The following is a 5,840-nucleotide window of genomic DNA, read 5'->3' on the forward strand; positions in this document are numbered from 1 at the left end:
AGGGATACAGAGTTTAGGACATAGTCTTTGGAATTCTAAACTGATCAAATGACTTATTAGCTTGTTATTTAATCTCTCCAAGCTTCATTAAAATGCAGCTAGTGATACTAACATCAATGGATTATTTTAAGAATGAAATACTGCCCGGCCAGAGTGGCTCAGTTGGTTGAGCATTGTCCTGTGCACTGAAAGGTTGCCAGTTCAATTCCCAGTCAGGGGACATACCTGGGTTGTGGGTTCAATACCCAGTCGGGGCACATATGGAGGGCAACTGATCGATGTTTCTCTCTCACATCCATATTTCTCTCTCTCTTTGTCTCTCCCTCCCTTCCTTCCTCTAAGCATGTCCTCGGGTGAGGATTTAAAAAAATGATGTCATGTATGTAGTATAGACATCGGGTGTCCCTGCCTATCCAGTGTTCATTTCTCCACCTGTGATCACAGCATCAAGTCTTCCCTTGGGTAGTCACTCTCAGCCTATGTGGTCTGGGTAGTGCTGCCTTCCCCTGTCCTCCAGAAGTAAGCATAAGACCAGAGCTGGTCAACCAATTTTTTCTGACCAGCATGATGGTTTAGGGAGAGTCCTTCACCCAAACTAGACCAATGACATTCAATTTCAGGATTTTGGTAGGAATTAGTAGAAAAGAACTATTCTTCATTTGGGTTGCTAAGAGAACCGTGCAAGCTGGGTCTGCTGGTGGCTAGCTTGCCAACTAATGGAAAACATCTGTCTATATAAAGCCAACCCAGGACAGAACGGCCTGCAGATGAAGACAGTTTATCCTGATGATATTGCCAAGCTCCTGGATCCGGCCAGGCCTGAAGCTTCTATCTCTGGTCTATTCTGTTGAAGAAATAAATTCCCTGGTTGCTTTAGTCCTTTTAATTGTTTTTTAAAAAAAATAATTTTAAGCATTATAAACCCTTAGTAAAAAGCCTAGCACATAAATGTTCAATAAGCATCAGGTGTTATTTTTATCTCAGTAGACTCATCTGACTTGAGTAATCAGGTAAGTCTTTATGGATGAAGCATGCATAGGATTTGGATAGAGGGGAAGAGAGGGAGGGGAAATTGCAGGTTAAGTATACCAGTAGTGGGGGCTACTGAAGTAATCAGGTGTGGATGATAGGGATTAAACTAGAGGGGTGGCAGTAAGAATAGGAATAGACATTAAGAGGTCATGGCACAATCCATTGGTGCTTTATTCATTCATGTATTTAATTAACATTTTCTGAGCACCCATGTGCTTGGCACCCCACTAAGCACTGGAAGGACAGAAGGAATGGATCAGACTTGGTTTCTTACTTTACCGCCACCTACTCCTTCTCTGCTAACAACCTTGCTTTTATTGGTGCTCTCCCAAGTGGCCTCGTCCTTTGGGGAGCCTGCTGAGTCCCTTCCCACCTCAAGGGGGTGAGTTTTAATTGCTTTAACTAATTATAGTGCTCTCCTTCCCCTTATCAAATAATCTCTATAGGCACGTGATGTAATTCTAGTGCAGGAGAGGTGAAGAGAACTCTGTTGGGAACTTTGGAAAAGCCGTACCACAGAGATGGTCCCATTCCTGCTTCTGAATGTCGTCACCTGTAAATGACACCTAGAACTGTAGCAGCTATGAGAGGAACCAGCCCAAAAGGCAAGTCAACATGCCTGAGAGATGTAAGGAAACGGGGTTCTTGGGGGTGTGTTTGAGCTGCTCCGTTAACCAATCCTGGAAGCACCATCTGAGTGAGGGCTTTGCGCATGTGGTGGCTTAAGACACTTTATTTTCCTGTCAACTGCAATTAAAGCATCTGCACTGCCTGGTTGATACCGTGGGTAGGAGATGGTCCCTGACTTTGCGGAGACACGCACATGAACATGTAACTGTAATTCAGTGAAATAAGTGTAACAAGCCCTGGAATCACTGGCCGTGCGGAGTGCTATGAAAGGGCCAGGCAAGGGGCATGAGTTCTGCAAGAGGTTGGGAGGCCAGAAAGGCTAGAGGAAGAATCATTCAATCAAGGTCTTGAAAGCCCTGTGAACATTTCTAAACAGAAAGGGAACGAGCAAGCAGGCACTGGAGTGCAGTGTGCATGCAGTATGGCTGGAGGAAGTGGCTGAGTACAGGGACACCAGGCCAAAAGGTAACCTCGAGCCGGAGTATATGGGATTTGAGCTTTTTCCTATGGGAAATAGAAACTATGGCAGGTCTGTAGTCCTGGTAGAGGAGGTTATTACTGTACTAGGTTTGTTGTACCTTTTCTTCACCACTATAGGACAAGCAGTGGTGCCAACAGCAGAATGTACTCTAGCCAGTTTAAGCAGAAACATGATTTATTAAAGGTTCCTTGCTCACAAACTTTCTGGGGATGAGGCTGAACAGTCTTGAACTCTGGGATTTCACACAGAAACTACCAGATCACAAGCCTGGATCACAGCCACGATGGGGGGCAGTTTTTCTGAGCAAAAGGGAAGCTGGGAATTGAGTCACCCTGGCTGCTCTTTGGGCGTAGAAATACTTCCCAAATAAAGAAAGGGCATGTAAAAGGTGTCTAAATTTGACAAAGAGTGATGTGTTGGGGAAGGTGGATTGTAGGATGACGTAGGCTCCAATTAGAGAGGAACAGCTCATGGATATTTGCACTGATGTGACATTGTGAGGGCCAAACTAGAAAATGAGTATTTTGTTGTCTTTTGTTCTTGAGTTAGTTGAAGAAGCTTGTTTCTTGTTTTCATGTGGGGTTAACCAAGCTAATGATATGTGAGAGCTGTATGATTGTCTTATAACCTAGTATAATAACCTCCTCTTCTCAGGATATCTACGGAAGTCCCAGCTAGCTGTGTTCTTTGTTATTTCTTTGAAAATGGAGATGCCTTATTGCTCTGCGACTCAGATTGTGCAACGAGATAGGCCTCCCTCATCAATCCCAGTTTGCGGGAACCCCAGCTTATAAAGAAAAAAGAGAGAAAGAGGGAAAGAGAGAGAGAGAGAGAGAGAGAGAGAGAGAGGAATGTTTGGCACATTCTTGTGCTCCATTATGCTTTGCTTGGGGTTCTTGCCCCGCCCTGGAATGTTAGGCACATTCTTGTGCCCATTATGCCCGCTTGGGGCTTTGGCTCCTCCCAGCAATTTTCCTGTTATGCTCATTATAGGTTTCACAATTAACGGCCTTTAGTGTCCAGTAACCACCTCACCCAGTTTCCAGTGTACCACCTACACCTGGCTCCCACTTGCACCTGATCTGACCAGTTACTCTGACCTTTAGAAGAGACATAAAATCCTGCTCCCTCACTGATGCCATTTTGGTCTCAGCCCTTCTGCTCATAGAAGTAACAATAAATTTATAATTCTTTACCACTTTTGGCCTTGTGCATTCCTCCTTCGGTGACCCTAACAATAACCACCAATCAGTCTCTGTTTCCAAAAGTTTGCTTTTTTAAAGATTCTACATGAGTGAGATCAATCAGATCATACCATATTTGTCTTTCTTAGACTTAATTTATTTATCAGCATAATGTCCTCAAGGTTCATTCATGTTGTCTTCAATGGCAGAATTTCCTTGTCTTTTTAAAAATATATATTTTTATTGATTATGGAGAGAAAGGGAGAGGGAGAGAGAGATAGAAACATCAATGATGAGAGAGAATCATCAATTGGCTGCCTCCCACATGCCCCCCACTGGGGATCGAGCCCGAGACCCGGGCATGTGCCCTTGACCGGAATCAAACCTGGGACCCTTTAGTTCGCAGGCCAATGCTCTGTCCACTGAGCAAAACCAGCCAGGGCTCCTTGTCTTTTTAATGGCTGAATAAGAAAAGGCCTCTTAAAACCTGATGTTGGAGTCCCAGAATGTAATTTCTGATGCATTCTATTGGTTTTTTTAAAAAAAAGGTATAGGGCCAATTCACAGCAGAAGAAATAAATTACACTTCTGTTAGGTCTGATCAAATAATTGAATCGCTACCCCTCCCCCTGGGAACTGACCTTCAGACAACTTCACATACGACATTCCCTTTCTCGTAGACCACATTCCACTTGCCAAGACCATTACCCTTCCCCTCAGGACTTTCCCAGGATCCGGACACGCCCAGAGAATTCCCTGCTGAAAAAGCCCGCCTAGAGTCCTTTAAAACCTCTGACTCCCCATCCCTGGCTGCTGGTGCCATTTTGGGGCTCAGCCCCTCTGGTATTCAGATGACCTAATAAATTTTTATTCCTTACCACTTTGGCCTCGTGTGTTCCTCCCTCAGTGACCCTAACAGTTGCCAGGGGTGGCGGGATAGGGTGGGGAGCAGGGGCATAGGGAGGGGTAATGGGTGAAGGTAATCAGAGTACAAACTTCCAGTTATAAGTTCTGAGGATCCAGTGTACAGCATGGTGAGTACAAATAAGCCCAGGCTATGCTGTTAGAGGGAAAAGCCATGTGGACCTGTTAATGGTGAATGGCACTAGAGGTTAGACCTTGGTCCTGGAGTTTGGCTAAGAAAATAATTTAAAGCCAAGGAACTCAAATACAAGCAAAATTTATTTAGAAAGTCACAGAGGTAGCCTGGCTATTGTGGCTCAGTAATTGAATGTCAACCTATGAACCAAGAAGTCACGGTTCAATTCCCAATCGGGGCACATGCCTGGGTTTCGGGCTTGATCCCCAGTGTGGGGCATACAGGAGGCAGCTGATCAATGATTCTCACCATTGATGTTTCTGTCTCTTTCACTCTGAAATCAACAACAACAAAAAAGGTCACAGGTGGGGGCATTGGAAACTAAAGAGAAAATAAACAAATGGGACTACATAAAAATAAAAAGCTTCTGCACAGTAAAAGAAACCATCAACAAAACAACAAGAAAGCCCACTGCATGGGAGAACATATTTGCCAATGTTATCACTGATAAGGGTTTAATCTCCAACATTTATAGGGAACTCATACAACTTAACAAAAGGAAGATAAACAATCCAATCAAAAAATGGGCAAAGGACCTAAATAGACACCTTTCAAAAGAGGACATTCAGAAAGCCAAGAGACATATGAAAACATGCTCAAAGTCACTAATCATCCGAGAGATGCAAATCAAAACAACAATGAGGTACCATCTCACACCTGTCAGAATGGCTATCATCAACAAATCAACAAACGACAAGTGCTGGAGAGGATGTGGAGAAAAAGGAACACTCGTGCACTGCTGGTGGGAATGCAGACTGGTGCAGCCACTATGGAAGACAGTATGGAGTTTCCTCAAAAAACAAAACATGGAACTCCCATTTGACCCTGTGATCCCACTTCTAGGAATATATCCCAAGAAACCAAAAACACCAATCAGAAAGGATATATGCACCCATATGTTCATAGCAGCACAATTCACCATAGCTAAGATCTGGAAACAGCCTAAGTGCCCATCAGTAGATGAATGGATTAGAAAACTGTGGTACATCTACACGATGGAATACTATGCTGCTGTAAAAAAGAAGGAACTCTTACCATTTGCAACAGCATGGATGGAACTGGAGAGCATTATGCTAAGTGAAATAAGCCAGTCAATGAAGGAAAAATACCACATGATCTCACACATTCATGGATAATAGAGACCATTACAAACTTTTGAACAATAATAGATACAGAGGCAGAGCTGCCTCAAACAGATTGTCAAACTGCAGCGGGAAGGCTGGGGAGGGTTGGGGGGCAGGAGGGAAGGGGGTAAGAGATCAACCGAAGGACTTGTATGCATGCATATAAGCAAAACCAATGGACATAAGACACTGGGGGGTAGGGGAGGCCAGGGGATTGTCAAGGGCCGGGGGGGAAAAAAGGACACATATGTAATACCCTTAGTAATACTTTAAGCAATAAAAAAGAAAAA

Source organism: Myotis brandtii, unplaced genomic scaffold (genome assembly GCF_000412655.1).
Source record: "Myotis brandtii unplaced genomic scaffold, ASM41265v1 scaffold1804, whole genome shotgun sequence".
In the NCBI taxonomy this organism is placed as follows: Eukaryota; Metazoa; Chordata; class Mammalia; order Chiroptera; family Vespertilionidae; genus Myotis; species Myotis brandtii.